The sequence below is a fragment of the Neophocaena asiaeorientalis genome, unplaced genomic scaffold, assembly GCF_003031525.2.
Source record: "Neophocaena asiaeorientalis asiaeorientalis breed wild unplaced genomic scaffold, Neophocaena_asiaeorientalis_V1.1 scaffold15, whole genome shotgun sequence".
Taxonomy (NCBI): domain Eukaryota; kingdom Metazoa; phylum Chordata; class Mammalia; order Artiodactyla; family Phocoenidae; genus Neophocaena; species Neophocaena asiaeorientalis.
The window spans coordinates 10936161-10956368 of NW_020185328.1; positions in this window are offsets into that span (position 1 = coordinate 10936161).

Below are 20208 nucleotides of genomic sequence, written 5' to 3' on the forward strand. Positions count from 1 at the left end.
AAACCCAAAGGAAGTACATTGAAATATTAATTCTATTTATCTTTGGTAGGGTACTATGGATGAATGTTCTTTCTGTATTTTTATTTATTTATTTATCTGTTTATTTATTTTTTAATTGATGTATAGTTGATTTACAGTGTTGTATTAGCTTCAGGTGTACAGCAAAGTGATTCAGTTAAACATATATATATCTATTCTTTGTCAGATTCTTTTCCCTTATAGGTTATTACAAAATATTGACTATAGTTCTCAGTGCTACACAGTAGGCCTTTGATAGTTACCTATTTTAAACATAGTAGTGTGTAAATCCCAAATTCCTAATTTATCCCTTTCCACTTTCCCCTTTGGTAACCATAAGTTTATTTTCTATATCTGTGAGTCTATTTCTGTTTTGTATATAAGTTCATTTTTATCATTTAAAAAGTTTTATATTTTCTAATTTTCAATTCCATTAAAGAAAAAATACATCATGCCACATAACCAGAAAAATTCAAGTATATGTAAAGTGGTTTGTTGTGAAAACTAGTTTTCTTTTTTTTTTATTGGTAAAATATCTGATTTCATTAAGAATATCTCATGCTGGAGTTCATGAAGAGAGTCATCCAAGATGGCAACACAGGAGGCTCCTGAGCTCCACTCTTCCCATGGACACAGTGAATGTACAGCTATGCATGGAGTGATTCCCTCTGAAGGAGATCCAGAAACAAGCTGGGTGACTCCTACACATCTGACGACTGAGAAAATGCCCACACAGAAACACATAGGAAAGGCTGAGGCACACTCTTGTCATGAAACCCACTGTCGGCAGAGCACCATACAATTGGGAGGGAACCCCAACTCCCAGCTTCTCTCTGAGGAGTGAAGGGTTTGAACCCCACATCCAGGGCCCCAGCTTTTAAAATTCCTATCAGAAGGGCAGACTCCCAAAATATCTCGCTCTGAAAGCCAGTAGGGCTTGTGTCTCTAGGACCCATAAGACCAACACAAACAAAGAAGCAATTCTTAATGGGTGCGTGAGTACTTAGAAGATAGATCCTATTGCAGATTCCTAAAATGGTCATTCCTGAGTTACATAATGCATTGTTTTAGGAATTGGTTGGAATATTTTTGGTATATGTTATTTTTATGATTTATCAGTGTAGATGATGGGAAGTGAGTTCATTATTTTCAGTGACCCTAAGTTCTCTTTTTGTGCCTGTTAGCATTTCATTCCTGTGTCCCTAACGTAGGCACTCTGTGTTCTCATGTATAGCCTCCAGCCTCTTCCAGGTAAGAATATTTCTTAAAGGACCTCTAGACAGAAGGCACTGGAACTTAACATGACAGAAAGAATTGCTACTGGTGAAATTTAGGGATTTATGGGTGTTAATGGACTGAATGTTTGTGTCCTCTCAGAATTTAAATGTTGAAACTCTAATCCCCAGTGTGATGGTATTTGGAGGTGGGACCTTTGTGAAGTAATTAAATTTAGATTAGAATTGTCATGATGGGATTGGTGGCCTTAGAAGAAAAGGAAGAGAGTGATCTTTCTCCCTCTGGGTGCAGGCACTGAGGAAAGACCATATGAGGACATAGCTAGAAGGCTGCCACCTGCAAGCCAAGAAGGAGGCCCTCACAGACACTGAATCTACTGACATTCTGATCTTGGATTTCCCATGCCTCGGAAATGTGGGGAATAAATGTCTATTGTTTAAACCACTCGGTCTAAGGTATTTTGTTATAGCAGCCTGAGCAGACTAAGACAGAGGGGAAGACACCTTTTGACTATGGTCAGTTTTGCTTTCCTTTTGTTCCTTGGGGACATGTATGTCTACTCTGTTTGTCTACTCTTATTTCTTATATTTAACATGTCTCTTCCTGAATGTTGGAAATATTTCTTGTAACCAACCAAAGTGCTTTTTCCCTGGCATTGTGTTTATATTTTTTTAACTGATGGGTTCTTTGTTCTAGCAGCAATTCTTGGATTACTAAGCTCTATTTGTTTACAAATTATCTTATTTGTTTGCCAAGTCAATTGCCTTCTGGGGTAACCCATTTTAGTATTCAATAAGTCTTTTTTTTTTTTAACATCTTTATTGGGGTATAATTGCTTTACAATGGTAAATAAGTCTTGATTAATATCATGTGCAAGTCTCTCCCACAATATGGTTGTGTCCACACATGCAAGTAAATTTGACTGAATTCAGCAAAAACATGTAATGGTGAATCACTGCTTTGATGGCATGCTCAAATTACTGGCTGTTAGATTTAGTCCTGTGTAGAAATGACCTGTCAGAATTGTTAGCTTGCATGAACATTTTTTTTTTTTTTTCCGGTACGCGGGCCTCTCACTGTTGTGGCCTCCCCCGCTGCGGAGCACAGGCTCCGGACGCGCAGGCTCAGCGGCCATGGCTCACGGGCCCAGCCGCTCTGTGGCATGTGGGATCCTCCCGGACCGGGGCATGAACCCGTGTCCCCTACATCGGCAGGTGGACTCTCAACCACTGCGCCACCAGAGAAGCCCTACATGAACATTTTATTGAAAGTTTTAAAAAGTTTAAAAAGTATTTATCAAAAATAAAATTTGCCTTGGCACCTTAATCTACCTAACATTGCTAATAAATTTTAGAAACATGTAATGAGTTTCTTAACATTGTCAATTTTGTTTTACACATACAGCAAGAAAGACCAGTGTCTACTTTTTTGTCTTAGAACTCATTTGGACTTGTCATGAAGAGTGCTTCAAAAAAACATGATAGACTTGTATAGAAAAAACTTTAGCTTGATCTACGTGAAATTACTATTAGGTTATTTTTGACTTACAAAAATGGCAACAAATGTTACTAATAATTATTTTCATAGGCTCACTGATTTTCCCTCTCTGAATTTAATGGTTTCATCACACTTTGGAAATTAAAGTACTGTTAAAGCTCATTTGCTTTTTGAAGTCCACTGGGTCAGTAATGGGCTTCTGCCATTGTCTGGTTAACTGATTTGTCACATTTTTGTATTCATAGTGCATACTATCAGTAAAAACATATATGGTTTTTGGAGGGTAGCTATTTTACTTTTCAAGAATGGACCTACCTGTTTTGCAAATTCAGGTCAAAATGAAATGTGCCAGTAATAATTTGGACACCTTAATTTTGCTAAATATCAATAGTTCTCATTCCCTGTGTCCATTGGGCAGATTTTATGAATGATCTTGTATTCAGTCCAGTTCATGAGGGTTTATTGAGCTCTTGTCGTATGCTAGAGAGTGAGCCAGGTGTTGGGAATACAAAGATGACGAGGGTATAAATATGTGAAAATAGTGTCACAAATTGCAGCATTGAGGGTTAAATAAGGTTAAAGTACATCTGTGAACAGTCTCCACAGTCATTCCAATAACAATGAATTAATTCAACAAATATTCAATATTTATGAAGCCCAGCCATAAGCCAAGCACCATGTTAGGTGCTGTGTATCCAATGAGATAATAAGACACCACTCTTCTTGGCCTCCTGGAGCAAAGCACTTAAATGATATATATTTGGCAATATACAGAAGGCCCTTTGTAATTGTCTCCAATTTGTTTTGCTCACTGCTGCTGGAGTGGGCGCTCTGAAACAAGAATCTGATTATGTCACTCCCCTTGCTTAACAACCTTGAGTGACGTTCTTGTTGCCTAACAAAAAAAGGTCAAATTCCTTAGTATGATTTTGCACTCTGATCCTAGATTAATTTTCCAGTTTCTACTCCTTCTCATGTGTCTTAGGCTGTGGCCAAACAAGAATACTGCTGACCCCCAAACATCATGTACTTTTATGCCTGTCTGCCTTTGTTCACATGGTCTCTTTTACCTGGAGAGTCCTACCCCTCCTACCTGCACACATGCATCCTCCACACTCATTCTGTTGGCAAACTCCTACTCATATGTCACTACTTCAATGGCCTCCCAAGCATAACTCATGATGTTTCTGTAGCAATTTGTCTGCTCATCTACTACATAATTTATTACAGTTATTTTCATGTCAGTCTCCTGGGCCAGATGACAAGGTCTTTGAGGGTTCTAAACTGGATGTATATTAAACTTACTTATCTCCAATGCTGGAACTTCCTCCATCCTACTTCCTAGCCAATTGCTTTTGTTTCCAAATACAAGGACAAAATTGTGTCCCACCTTTCCAAGAACTTCTAAGTACACAATCTCATTACAAACTTAGAATTGCTTTGTGGAACATTTAGGGCAAGTAGAATTGTATTTAATTCACAGTCAAGGAATCTGAAGCTAGGATCTGTGAAGTGCTTGCTTCAAAATAAGAAAGTGCTAGGGTCAGGATTGTTTACATTCTCAGCTCTGTCCATTCACATCCATTTTGCTATCTGTCTACACCAAAAATTCCTTAGAATTACTTTCCTTTTTATAAAACTATAGCCATAACAGAAGTGGAACCCAAGCTATGGCTTCTATACTGGACTGAATAAATATTGACTGAACAAAATAGGATTCCTCTCTGTAGTCCTCGTTTGCAGGTAAACAAAAAGCATAGGTAGTCACAGTGGTGGTTTGTGCTGACTCTACCAGGTGGTATTATTGGTCTCTCTCTGGCTGTAGCCTATGGGTCCTGAGCACTCCTGGCTGTGAGCTGTGGCTTCCACTATTGCTGCTGCCCTCTTTCTCTTAGCTTAACTCTGGGGCTGCTGTCTGTCACTATATCCTCTTCTGCCACTGCACTTGAAGCAGTGTTGGTGGCCCAGTTCTCAAAACTGGGGAATATTTTTTGAGAGCAAATGAGATTTTGGGCCCACAAAGGGTAGCTAAGGACATTGGATGGGCCTCATCTTGTGGAACTCAGTCATCATGCTCTATTAGTGATCAATTTAGGGGTACATCTGAGTCTATTGACATCCTTTTACTTTAGAGTGAGTTTCCTATATTTTGGTGGGTATTTCCTACCCAGATTGGGGTAACTCTTGTTATGCTTAGTGTACTAATCTTGAACATCATACCACAGACTTCTTCATTATTTTTCAAAGGAGATTTAGGGGTCTGATACATGTAGATTTTTCATTTAATTTTATTTCAGCCAACATTTATTGAGCACCTATATGTCTCAGGCACTATGCTAGATTGTAAAGTGTCCTATTTAATTTTCTTGTAATTGCAGGGTTATCCCCACTGGCCCTCTGTTACAGATGAGGGAACCTAAGATCAGAAAGTTCAGTAATTGGCCTAAGGGAACAAAGCAGAGCTGGGACTGAAACTCAGGCCTGTCTGATCTGAAAGTCTTTGTTCTTCCTGTTGCCTCTTGCTGCTTCCTGGTATGAATGCCACCACGATCCATAGTCACTTAAGATTTCAGAGGATTTAACAAGCTAGAATGACATCACCCCGAAGCTAGCATTTGAAGAGTTTACTGGGAGAATACTCTTGCTATCACTGCCAGTGCCAGTAGAATCTATAAGATTTATAAAACATGATAAATGCCAATAAAAGACAGCTCCCTGTGCATATTTAATTTTGTTCTCCCTCTTCAACTATAAATATAAGAGAAAGATTATTTTTTACAACTTTAGCTTTCTAAATGACTTGGAAATCCTTGGGAGCTTCTTATTTTCTCTTCTCTCATGAGTCCTCTAAGGACTAACATGTTAAAAATTATGATTATTCTTTCCAGATGTTGGAGTTTTGATTGCAAGTAGAATAGGAGTAGCTAAGAGGTGGTGGAACTGGCGTTGCTTTGTGGAAAATATTCAGACAACACACGAAAACCTGCCAAGTCTCTTGCAACGTTTTATTTGTATTGATATGTGTTTGGCTCCATCAGCTCTGCTTGAGGTTGTGAGGCTGATTGGAATGACCAGACAAAAGAGTTCTGGGGGTATTCCTTCTCACTCCACTACAATTCCTGAGTCCTGAGCAGATTAAAGATAGTAACGGTTCTGCAGTTAGGTAAGAGATTGAACAAAATAAGTACCATCGGTAAATAAATGTTAAGTATCTTAAGAAATTGCTTAAATCAGAAAGTAAATGAAAAATCAGATTGGAAGGAAATTCAGAGAATTTAAATGAATGTTTGCCCCTAAAATTACCACTATGTGATTTAAGAAAATCATGGATTCGCTATGAAATCATTTAATTTTATCTTCTGCCTTAAAAAACAGCACTTCAACTCTTGTTCATTTTTGTACTTCATGGAGATTCCATGCCTGCCCTAAGAATATGCTTTTATTTATTTTAGGGGTAACTGCTCAGCTTGCTTTTCCATTTCTCTCCTAATGGGAATCAACTTTTGAACCATTCATGTTTCCCCTGCAGAATTACCTTGTCAGTCTAGAAGCTGACATATATCAGTAAAGTTAGTGGCAATTTTGACCATGACTATATTCCCATTTTTAAGTAAAAGACATTTTATACTTTCCATTTGTTTGTCACTCAATTTTGATCTGGTTTCCAAAGGTCCCTTAGTTTTTCAACCATGAGACAGGAGAGCAGGTGTCACAAGGTGGTGTGGATGTGTTCAGCTGATGCCCAGATAGCATGAGATTCCTGCATTTTGTTCTTAAGTTTCTGTTATACAAGAGACAAAGTAGGAGAGAGAAAGGAACTATATATGATCAGTCCAAACCTTAAACTGTCAAGGTGAAGCTTTTGTCATTCGAAAATTACCTTCAGTTTTTTCAATATTGGAAAATTATTCTGTGTAAGAAAATAAAACTGCAGAAAAATTTTTTGGTGTATGGTTTTGTTGGAATAGTGGTTAGCTAATCCCAGACATCTCTTTGGAGTCTCTAGGAATTCTGGACTCGAGAAGAAAGAACAGTTTGAAAAACAACTTTATAAATTCAATTTTATTAACGGAAGTCTTTCAACAGAGGCAAAAGGAAAGATTTTGGAGTCAGAGAAGTCTAGGTTTGAATTCTTGTTCTGCTACTTACTAACCTTGTAAACTTGGCCAGATTATTTCACTCCTGGAACCTTAATTTCCTTGTCTGTAAAACATCGAAATGAATACATAACTTCCAGAATTATTATGAGAAATTGATGTATGCAAATATAGACCAGAGAGGGCCTCCCAATAACTGAGAAATATTTTAAAATAGAATGTGAAAGTTGTTATCATATAGGTTAAATTTGCACTGTGAAGCATGCTAGTCACACAAGGCCAAAGATTACTGCTCCACAGCCTAAAATGTGCCTGTGACTCTTCTTCCTTGTTGCTATAGCTGTAAATGAGAATGCTAATATCTGTCATTATTGCATTCTTACTCTGTACTAGGTATCGTATAAACATTGTGCCATTTAATCTTAAAACTATCCTATGGGATAGTTTATGTGATTCCAAACAACAAACTTAGCTGAAATTAAAATTAAAAATATAATTTACTCTGTCATTATACAGACATAGCAATTGGCTTTTTATAAATATGTTAAACTAAATCAATACTCCTCACAGACTTTAGAAATTGTGGTTCTAGTCAAGTGGGGAAAGACTCCAGGAAAAATTGAGTTGCAAATAGAACCTGAATGTTTTATTTATTCAATTTTTAAAACACAGATATGTTTGAAAAGATAAATTCTAGGACCTCCCCAACCAGTTTGCCGGGACTGTGAACTCTATGAGCTGAACCGTGTCAGTGAGCTCTCTGTGAGGAAGCCGGCAGCTGCTTCCACCTGCTCAGTAACGAGCACAGGTGCTTGAACGAGGTGCTTAATACTACTTAGTAGGTATTTAACATAGTAGGTACTTAATGAATGAAATTTTGTAAAATAAACAAATTAGTTCTTAATATGGAAAAGTATACCTCCTTAAGATAATTTTTCCCAGATGGATAATTTTAAAGTTTTCAAAAACTGTTTTTTTGGAGGACACTTTTATTTTCAAAAACTTTTTAAGTACTTACATATTAAGTACTGCACATTTGATTTTGTCATTTTTTTTAATTTGGAAAATTTTTTAAAATGTGAGAAAATGCATATGTAAGAAAATCTCATATTTAAACCTTAAATTAAAAAGTCTTAAATATAAGTATATGAAATGCTGTGATTTCTAAAACTAGCTATATTATGAGTAGCCTAAGGAAAGGAAATGATGAAATTTGAAGCATTTCAATGAGCTAAAATTCTGAATGAATTGAAAAAATTCCAGTTTTTATGTTTTCTGTTAATGTTTTCTGGACTATAGACAGTAAAATAAAAAGGATAAAAAATAACTAATATTACAGTACATAATGTTCTAAACCTTGCACATTGCTCTGTATGCATTATATTTCTCAATCTTCCTGACAACCCTGTCAAGCAAGTATTGCTATCCTTCCCATTTTACAGATGAGAAAACTGAAAGTCAAATGACTTGCCCACACATCTGGCAAGTGGCAGAACAGGTTTAGGTCTCAGGTCTTTTTGACTCTATGTCCTGTAATCCTGCTTGTCTGTTGTGCCCAGAGCTTGGTCTCAGGTTGGTGGGCATAACTCCTGTAGGAACTTGTCCCCAGAGTGTGCAGAGATGATGTCATTAATCAACATATTGAGTCCAACTAGCAAATAATTTGTCCCCCCTAAAGTATCAAAATTATTTGCTCTGGAAGAAAGATCATCCATATCCATTCTCAAGAGAATCAGATGAGGGAACTCCAGACTTAAAAAAAAAAAAAAAATCAAAATCTCCATTCTGAAACTGACCTTAAAATTTTTGTTTCTGAACTGTTACAGAGTCAAGCTGAATCCTGAGGAGCCTCATAAACTGCAGAGTTCATTTCCTGATTTAACATTGTTGCTCAGTTCAGGCGTTCTCAAAAAATACGACTATTAGGTTATATTCTCCTTGTGCGGTTAGACCAAACTATGGTGCGGATATAGTTTGGTACATGTAATAGTACCTGAAAACCATTCAGGAGGCTTCATTCTTCCAGGTTAATTAACACAAAATTGTGATTCCATTTGTCTTATCCCAAATGGATCTTGTGTAAGAGCAAGGAAATTTAAATGCAAAAATGATTTTTATGCAACATTATCATGAGATTTTCATTATACCAAAGCAAACGTTAAAATTAAAAGGACTACACGATAATAGTAATATATGGATTTCTCCCTCACTGTATTTATAATGTCTTTCTTTATGCTACATTACCCTCTATAATATTGATATAACATATTTCAAATAAAAAACAATAATGGGATAGTGAGGAGAGGAAATTCTACTTTTTTTGCCAGTGTAAGGAAGATTAATTTTGAAAAATCCAAGTAAATGTCTGTTTATACATGTTCAAGTATACTTTTCTCTAAATGTATTCAATTAGCTAAACCCAATTGCCTATCTTTGCATCTTCATTTTTATAATAATGTGAATGGAGTCAATAACCTTATCTGCTTCCTGTAGCAAAAACCAAGTAGACTAGCCAAAAAAATGTACAGTATTTTAATAACTGCTGTCAAAAACGGTACCTATGTTTATTTGGCTATGTGATCAGAGAGAACTAAATGGATTTACGAATTTTCCAAAACAAGCACAAACTAAACAAACAAAACAAAACAAAAAACCAACCAAACCAAACCAAAACAAAAAACTTCACCCTCAGGCTTAGCAAAAGCATGAGACTTCAAGCTTAATAAGTAATTATTTTGGAAATTTATGTTTCACAAAGAGGAATGGGGCAAAATGCAAACACCATTGCAGCCATAGCTAATTAAAAACAGTTGGTGAATGAGCTGATTTTGGCAAAAAGAAGTGAGTTGCAACGCTTGAAGTGACTGGTGTAGAACTCAGAAAGAGGTCCAAAGAAGTAAACATTTCTTTGCTTTTTGGGCAATTTACTTTAGCCAGACAACTCTGAAGGATGGTAGTATTCAGAAGGTTGTTCTCTTTGAGATAAGCAGATTACCAGCTTTTTAAGGCAGCAGTGTTCTCTGAAAAAACAAACAAACAAAAAACCCCTGGAGCTCAAAAGATGTTGACTCTGTAAGCAATATTTTTTCCCAAGGAGTGGTCTACACAATTAGGTACAATTACTTAATTTTTTAATAATTCAACTAATTTCACTGAAGTGTGATAATACTCAGCACTGGTGGGGGGAAGGGAAGAGGTTCATGGGAGGACAAATTGTTAGAGCCTTTTAGGAGGGCAAGTTGTTTTTTTTGTTTTGTTTTGGTTTTTTCGGTACGCAGGCCTCTCACTGCCGTGGCCTCTCCCGCTGTGGAGCACAGGCTCCGGATGCGCAGGCCCACGGGCCATGGCTTACAGGCCCAGCCACTCCATGGCACGTGGGATCCTCCCGGACTGGGGCATGAACCCGCGTCCCCTGCATCGGCAGGAGGACTCTCAACCACTGCACCACCAGGGAAGTCCCACAAGTTGTTTTTTTATTCTTCTACTTTTTAAAAAATTTGTATTGGAGTATAGTTGATCTACAACATCGTGTTAGTTTCAGGTATACAGCAAAGTGAATCAGTTATACATATACGTATCTCCACTCTTTTTTAGATTCTTTTCCCATAGGGCCCATTCCAGAGTACTGAGTAGAGTTCCTGAAGGGCAGTTTGTTAATACTGTCAAAGCCTTAATGTGTGTACACATTTTGGCTCAGTGATTTCATTTTTAGGGAGTTGGGTAAAAGAAACATTCATATAAACATTCATTAAAGAGTCAACTTTTGTCAACTCTATGTCAACTAACAAGTTTAAAAAAAAATAGCTCCATCTATTTTAAGAGAATTCTATGCAGTCAGGTTCTGAAAAAGGTTTCTTGACATGAGAAATAATTATAATATTGTAATATGCTGCTAAGGGCAGAAGAAACAGACCAAGATAAGTATATAGAGTAGATACCATTTAAATAAAAATAAAATGAATATGTCATCTGGTGTGGGGGGAACTTGATAGGATGCAAACCACAATAGGAAAAATATAATTAATTTGAAAATGACTTAGATTGCCTTTACCTGGGTTGGATTATGAACTCCCTGCTGGAGTAGGGAGCCTGTGTTGGAAGCAGAATTTTCTGAGTTGACTTAAAAGATACATCTGTGTGGTTACTACCTATACAATCACATTTGGAGTGGTTCAAACCTAGCTTATGTTTGAGAAATACGTTTTGTATCAGATCATGATTTAGATTAATTTAGAACACTTCTATATGAAAACTCTCAAATGATTAAACACCAGAGACATTAAGTCCAAGAATTTGTGTGTGTGTGTGTGTGTGTGTGTGTGTGTGTGTGTGTGTGTGTTTACATTGTGGGATTTTGCACTCTATAAATAATGTCACCAGTGCTGTCCGTTATATACCTCCTTTGGCTGTGTGTTTACTGATTCTGGCCATCAACTTAGCCACTTTGGTTTAGGGTAACTGCCATTGCTTTAATGGCACATTTTTAAAACCACACGTGTCACAAGCTGTCTGGTACTGACCTACGGAGTGCTAATTTTGCTTTTTAAAAATTAGCTTGGGGTCTTTTGTGTTTCCATACAAATTGTAAAATTTTTTTTGTTCTAGTTCTGTGAAAAATGCCATTGGTAGTTTGATAGGGATTGCAATGAATCTGTAGGTGGCTTTGGGTAGTATAGTCATTTTCACAATGTTCATTCTTCCAATCCAAGAACGTGGTATATCTCTCCATCTGTTTGTATCGTCTTTGATTTCTTTCATCAGTGTCTTTTACTTTTCTGCATACAGGTCTTTTGTCTCCTTAGGTATGTTTATTCCTTGGTATTTTATTCTTTTTGTTGCAAAGGCAAATGGGAGTGTTTCCTAATTTCTCTTTCAGATTTTTTGTTGTTAGTGTATAGGAATGCAAGAGATTTCTATGCATAAATTTTGTATCCTGCTACTTTACCCAATTCACTGATTAGCTCTAGTAGTTTTCTGGTAGCATCTTTAGGATTATATATGTATAGTACCATGTCATCTGCAAACAGTGACAGTTTTACGTCTTCTTTTCTGATTTGGATTCCTTTTATTGCTTTTTCTTCTCTGACTGCTATGGCTAAAACTTCCAAAACTATGTTGAATAATAGTGGTGAGAGTAGGCACCCTTGTATGGAACACAAAAGACCCTGAATAGCCAAAGCAATCTTGAGAAAGAAAAACGGAGCTGGAGGAATCAGGCTCCTTGACTTCAGACAATACTACAAAGCTACAGTAATCAAGACAGTATGGTACTGGCACAGAAACAGAAATATAGATCAATGGAATAGGATAGAAAGCCCAGAGATAAACCCACGCACATATTGTCACCTTATCTTTGACAAAGGAGGCAAGAATATACAATGGAGAAAAGACAGCCTTTTTAGTAAGTGGAGCTGGAAAAACTGGACAGCTACATGTAAAAGAATGAAATTAGAACACTCCCTAACACCATACACAAAAATAAACTCAAAATGGATTAAAGATCTAAATGTAAGGCCAGACACTATTAAACTCTTAGGGGAAAACATAAGCAGAACACTCTATGACATAAATCACAGCAAGATCTTCTTTGACCCACCTCTTAGAGAAATGGAAATAAAAACAAAAATAAACAAATGGGACCTAATGAAACCTAAAAGCTTTTTCATAGCAAAAGAAACTGTAAACAAGACAAAAAGACAACCCTCAGAATGGGAGAAAATATTTGCAAACGAAGCAACTGACAAAGGGTTAATCTCCAAAATATACAAGCAGCTCATGCAGCTCAATATCAAAAAAACAAACAACCCAATCCAAAAGTGGGCAGAACTAAATAGACATTTCTCCAGAGAAAATATACAGATTGTCAACAAACACTTGAAAGGATGCTCAACATCACTAATCATTAGAGAAATGCAAATCAAAACTACAATGAGGTATCACCTCACACCAGTCAGAATGGTCATTATGAAAATATCTGCAAACAATAAATGCTGGAGAGGGTGTGGAGAAAAGGGAACCCTCTTGCACTGTTGGTGGGAATGTAAATTGATATAGCCACTCTGGAGAACAGTATGGAGGTTCCTTAAAAAACTAAAAATAGAACTACCATATGCCTCAACAATCCCACTACTGGGCATATATATACCCTGAGAAAACCAGAATTCAAAAAGAGACATGCACCCCAATGTTCATTGCAGCTCTATTTACAATAGCCAGGTCATGGAAGCAACCTAAGTGTCCATTGACATGAATGGATAAAGAAGGTGTGGCACGTATATACAATGGAATATTAGCCATAAAAAGAAACAAAATTGAGTTGTTTGTAGTGAGGTGGATGGGCCTAGAGTCTGTCACACAGAGTGAAGTAAGTCGGAAAGAGAAAAACAAATACTGTATGCTAACACAGATATATGGAATCTAAAAAAAAAAAATGTTCTGATAAACCTAGGAGCAGGACAGGAATAAAGACGCAGATGTAGAGAATGGACTTGAGGATATGCGGAGGGAGAAGGGTAAGCTGGGACGAAGTGAGAGAGTAGCATTGACATATATACACTACCAAATGTAAAATAGCTAGTGGGAAGCAGCTGCATAACACAGGGAGATCAACTTGGTGCTTCGCGACCACCTGAAGGGGTGGCATAGGGAGGGTGGGAGGGAGGCCCAAGAGCGAGGGGATATGGGGATGTATGTATACATATAGCTGATTCACTTTGTTATACAGCAGAAACTAACACAACATTGTAAATCAATTATACTCCAGTAAAGATGTAAAAAAAATTAGCTTGGATATGAAATCATGATGGCATGAAGGGTTTCCCATGCCAGTACGTAAACAAAGACATGAGCTGCCCTGGTGAATCTCAGCATTCCAAATTGTCATGGGAACTTACTGTGCTCTTCCTAGAGAGAGAGTCATTTCTCTGCTCCAGTGTCTACTTTGTGTACTCCTCTTGAAAAGAAGTGACAGGATCAGCATTGGTGGCGGAAGCCAGACAGCCAGAAATGAAATGGCCATGCAGTGAACAATGAGGCAGATTTTCTTTTACAAACCTTCACATAAAACTTGTCAGGTAGCTTGTAGAAACTATTGACTGGTTCTGTGAATTCTACTTCTGTTTCTAATGATGTATTGAAAGTTCTTGTACATCAGTGCTTTTATGTCAGTGTGTTTATTTATAAAAAGATATTTTACTTTGAAGCAATCTCAAATTTATAGAAAAATTGCAAAAAGAGAGTACAAAGAATTTTATTCCTAAATTATTTGAGAGCAAGTTCCCCATCACCCCTGGATACTTTAGTATATTTCCTACTACTGCCAACATTCTCTTAATGAACCACAATAAAATCATTACATTAGGAAATTAACGCTGACACATTCCTACCATCTAACCCTCAAACTCCATTTGAGTTTTGTGAATTATCTTGAAAATGTCTTTTGTAGCAGAACGATCCATGTGAAAATCACAAGTTGCATTCAGTTGTCATGAGTGCCTCTTTAGTCTCCTTCAGCCTTTTTTCAATCTTTTTAATAAAAAGAAACAAAATTGAGTTGTTTGTAGTGAGGTGGATGGGCCTAGAGTCTGTCACACAGAGTGAAGTAAGTCGGAAAGAGAAAAACAAATACTGTATGCTAACACAGATATATGGAATCTAAAAAAAAAAAATGTTCTGATAAACCTAGGAGCAGGACAGGAATAAAGACGCAGATGTAGAGAATGGACTTGAGGATATGCGGAGGGAGAAGGGTAAGCTGGGACGAAGTGAGAGAGTAGCATTGACATATATACACTACCAAATGTAAAATAGCTAGTGGGAAGCAGCTGCATAACACAGGGAGATCAACTTGGTGCTTCGCGACCACCTGAAGGGGTGGCATAGGGAGGGTGGGAGGGAGGCCCAAGAGCGAGGGGATATGGGGATGTATGTATACATATAGCTGATTCACTTTGTTATACAGCAGAAACTAACACAACATTGTAAATCAATTATACTCCAGTAAAGATGTAAAAAAAATTAGCTTGGATATGAAATCATGATGGCATGAAGGGTTTCCCATGCCAGTACGTAAACAAAGACATGAGCTGCCCTGGTGAATCTCAGCATTCCAAATTGTCATGGGAACTTACTGTGCTCTTCCTAGAGAGAGAGTCATTTCTCTGCTCCAGTGTCTACTTTGTGTACTCCTCTTGAAAAGAAGTGACAGGATCAGCATTGGTGGCGGAAGCCAGACAGCCAGAAATGAAATGGCCATGCAGTGAACAATGAGGCAGATTTTCTTTTACAAACCTTCACATAAAACTTGTCAGGTAGCTTGTAGAAACTATTGACTGGTTCTGTGAATTCTACTTCTGTTTCTAATGATGTATTGAAAGTTCTTGTACATCAGTGCTTTTATGTCAGTGTGTTTATTTATAAAAAGATATTTTACTTTGAAGCAATCTCAAATTTATAGAAAAATTGCAAAAAGAGAGTACAAAGAATTTTATTCCTAAATTATTTGAGAGCAAGTTCCCCATCACCCCTGGATACTTTAGTATATTTCCTACTACTGCCAACATTCTCTTAATGAACCACAATAAAATCATTACATTAGGAAATTAACGCTGACACATTCCTACCATCTAACCCTCAAACTCCATTTGAGTTTTGTGAATTATCTTGAAAATGTCTTTTGTAGCAGAACGATCCATGTGAAAATCACAAGTTGCATTCAGTTGTCATGAGTGCCTCTTTAGTCTCCTTCAGCCTTTTTTCAATCTTTTTTTGACTTTCTTGACCTTGAAAATTATAGGGAAGTTATTTTGTGCAAAGTCCTCAATGTTATTTTTCTTGGTTCTATTTATGTGTCTTTGGCAGGAATATTACAAAAGTGGTGCTGGGTTCATCTCATTGTATCCCATCAGGATTTCTATTTGTTCCATTATTGATGATGTGCTCATCAATCATTTAATGATGTTTAATGATTTGATTAAGGTGGTGTATGCCAGTTTATCTTTGTAATTACTCTTTGTAATTAATGAATGTTCTATAAAATGGTCCTTCGAGAATAGCTAGACATCCCTTTCCTCAACAAACTTTTTTCTTTCTTTCTTTCTTACTTCTTTCTTTCTTTCTTTTTCTTTTCCTTCCTTTCTTTCTTTCTTTCTTTTCTTCCTTTTTCTCTCTTTCTTCCTCCCTCCCTGCCTTCCCTCTATCATCTATCTATCATCTATCTATCTATCTATCTATCTATCTATCTAATCTATCTACCTACCTATCTATCTATCTATCTATCATCTTGCTCTATTTCTCAGTATAGACTCATGAATTCTTATTTTATTCAAAGGTTATAATCTATTTATATCGCTATTTACTTTGAACTTAAAATATTCCCTCATTTGATCAGGGGAATCATCTTCAAGCTGGCTCCTATGTCCTTTTGACAGCCCATTATCCTTTGAACACATCTGTACTTTCTGGCACAAGAAGAGCTTCCAGGTTCATTTTTTATTTTCCTTGCCTTAGTCCTGGAATCATCCATTTCTCCAAGGACTTCTGATTCCTTTCATTAAGAATGATATTTAGAAACCAAGGTCTTGATGCTAAGTAAGCTCATTGTTACTATTGTAATATTGCTGCTCCCAGGCCCCTTATAGCCAAAGCTGGGAAATATATAATATTATAATTATATATTATTTATTTATTTGTTATATAGAATAATTAAAATATTATATATTCTTTATGTATTTGTTTATATATATAATATATATATAATTATATATTCCCCAGCTTTTTCCCAGGTGCCCAGGGGTAGCAACAAATGAGTTTATATATATATTTTATTTTATTTTATTTATTTATTTATTTATTTTTTGCGGTACGCGGGCCCCTCACCGCCGTGCCCTCTCCCGTTGCGGAGCACAGGCTCCGGACGTGCAGGCCCAGCGGCCATGGCTCACGGGCCCAGCCGCTCCGCAGCATGTGGGATCCTCCGGGACAGGGGCGCGAACCCGCGTCCCCTGCATCGGCAGGCGGACTCCCAACCACTGCGCCACCAGGGAAGCCCAATATATATTTTTTACATCCAAATTTTTCTATTTCCATCTAAATGTTGAAACTGTGAGTTCACAGATATATCTCCAGTTCCAATCTAATACCACAAGAATCATTCTAGTTTTTTCTCTTTCCATATTTGTAACTCCCTTCACCAACTGTGAGAAATCTAGCTCCCAATATCCTCAATATATTTATTTGCTCAATTCTCCTGTGTATAGCCCATCTCCCACTGCCAACACCCCTTGCGTTGATGCTCTATTTACCTTGCTTAGACATCTCACTCTGCTTGGGCTTTGACACCGTGTGCTGTCATATACACACAGACCCTCCTCACTCCATTTGGACAGCTTGCACCTGGCCATCCCTCTACATGGATACCTTCCTCACCGTGCTCAGGCTTTGACAACCCACTCTGGGATGTCTCCTGGCAAGGACATTCTCTTCACTCGTTTCAAGGCTCCATCGCCCCAAACTGGGCTGCCACTATCACTGCTTCCCTAGGTGAACATCCTCCTCCTTTTGCTTGGGCTCCAGTTTTCCATGTGGGATGCCACCATGTGCCATAGCCCCTGTGCTGATGCTTACCTTGCTCAGCCCCACCTAAGAGATTTGGGATAGAATTGTTCAGGAAGGAAAGGGAAAGGCAAAAAAAGAACAAGAGGAAGAAGAAAAGTTGGTTTATACAGTTTGCTTTACAGGTAATGCAGTAGGGCAGAAACTGAAATGAGAAAGACACTGTCAGATGATCTTGAGGAATGAGTTTAGTAATGGCATAGGATGAGCACTGGTTAGTAGTAAAGCAAAGGCCTGCCAAAAAGAACATAAAAAGTGGCCAAGGGGCATTCTGTCTCTGGAATACTTTGACTTTTTTTTTTTTTTTTTTTGGTTACACGGGCCTCTCACTGTCGCTGCCTCTCCCGTTGCGGAGCACAGGCTCCGGACACGCAGGCTCAGCGGCCATGGCTCACGGGCCCAGCCGCTCCGCGGCATGAGCGATCTTCCCGGACCGGGGCACGAACCAGTGTCCCCTGCATCAGCAGGCGGACTCTCAACCACTGCCCCACCAGGGAAGCCCTACTTTGACTTTTTTATTAGATGAAGGGGGAAAACAGAATGTGAATAGCTTGACCAAGCAAGTTCTCAGGATGATGGCCCAGGAGTAAATGTTCTATGGATAATTTCATAGCAAGTTAAGAATAATTGTTGTGTACTTATTATGTGTTAAGAACTTAAGTTATATTATTTAGCAATGTCCTTGATAGGTGGGCATTATTCTACCCATTTTACAAAATAGGAAACTGAGGTTTGTAAAGGTTCATCAACTTGCTAATGATCAATGAGGGGTCTGAGCCAGGACTCAAATCCAAGTCTGACTGACTTCTATAATCATTCTTTATTTTATTAACCATGACTAAGCTTGTTAATTTAGGAGAAGTGATGATGGTAGTTAAAATTTTTTGTTTGACTTCTCATGGATTTGTGTACAGGTGTATCTGAGGTTCTGAACTCTTTCAACCAAGTCAGTCTGGAAAAGCAGATTCAGGAGATGCTGGAAAACTTCCTAGTCCATACTATAGTTCTTCCAACATGGAGAAAAAAGAATCTGAGAAGAGAGGTTGAGAAGGTTACATATCAACTCTAAGGAGGGATTGATCCAGAAACACAGCAGGCAGGAGTGGGGCCCAGGAAATTAAGCTTTATTTAGATTGGTATCTTAGAACAATCAATCTGCCTATGGAGGATAATTTGTCCCCAACATGAAGCTGTAGAAAGAAAGAGCTAATATGTATTTGTATCATTGCCTTGTCTCAATTTCAAAGTCCCCCTTCCTCCTTTTAAACTTCTGTTGGACAGGAGACAAGTGAGATCATGACAGTTTCAACAAGTATTTATGTCTGCGATTAGGTGATGTCTCTTGGAGCATAGAGAACCTGCCATTTTGTCAGTGTTTTCTATACATCTACATTGAAACTGAGTATAAAGTTATTCTGGTGACCTGTATGTCACATAATATCACAGACTCCCTGACTGCATTACAATGGGGAAAACATACTTCAGTTTCCAGAATCTTATTGTTTGATGTTGGTACCTGTTGTTGTAATCATTCAGTTGGTATGTTTTAATCTCCTATAATAAATAGAATAGAGGTTTGGTTTTATAGTTTCCCTTACGTAAGCAACAGTAAACGAAACATGATTTATGCAAAAATAAATTTATGGCTCTCTTTTCCCCAATCATTAAGAATGAAGACTCCATAAATGAAAATCTAAGCCTCACCCAGAGTTATAAAATGAATTCCACCAGCCTACCTAGCCCACAGATTTGTGAAACTTTGTAGAGTCTTATAGAATGTTTGGAACCAAGAAGCATAGAAGAGGACAGCCAGCATGACTTTAGCTCCGGGGGGAGGGAATAAAACCTAATGGCAGCTTCTCAACCTCCCTTTCACTTGCTGTGGTTACTCAAGTGATCTTTATTTCTGATGATGTAATGTCACTTAGTATTTATATAAGAGGCACTTAGTATTTTATAAGAGGCACTCATTACTTTTCAACATAAATTTTCACTATGTGCCTGAGTAGGTGAGCAACAAACAGCACTGCCCATATTGTGGGCCTCGTCTGTATGAAGGGATGTGGAGAATTGAGCAATTAACTGCTTTTATTTTTCCAAGTTAGAAAGTTAAAATACTTATCTAGTAAAACAAGCTAAGGCTATTTATTTGGAGGACTATATAAAATTTTCTGTAAATTATAAGGTTCTAATATGGTTATTGCTTTTGCCAGAGTGCTGGACCCTGCTATGAAGATGGGGTAAATTTTATAGCTGAGCTTCATATTGGTAATAAACAGTTGGACCATTTAGTGTTAAACATGAAAACAATTACTCAGCTGCCTGAAGAAAATAGTATGACTGCATGGTGAAAACAGGTGCTTATTAGCTAATTATAATATATTCTAGAGAAGTGGGAGATAGGGCTACCACTTAGAAAAATAAGGTTGTGCTCACATTTGCTCTTTTGTTTAGCAAATTATTTGGTATCCTAGACACAAAGAATATTAAGGAGTTAAACTAAAATATTGCAGGATAGAAAGCATTTTGGATTATTAAAGGGTGTAAAAACTGTTAATATAGGGAAGAAATAATTATTATATTCAATTACATTCTTAAGTGAATTAAGAGATTCTATTATTATTGGTATTCATGATACATGGATGGACATTGCTGCAGTTACATTAGTTTAAATCTCGAACATATTATAATATTTTAGTACTTGGCACAGTGCTGTGCACCTATAGAAGTTTGATGTTTCTTGAGTTTC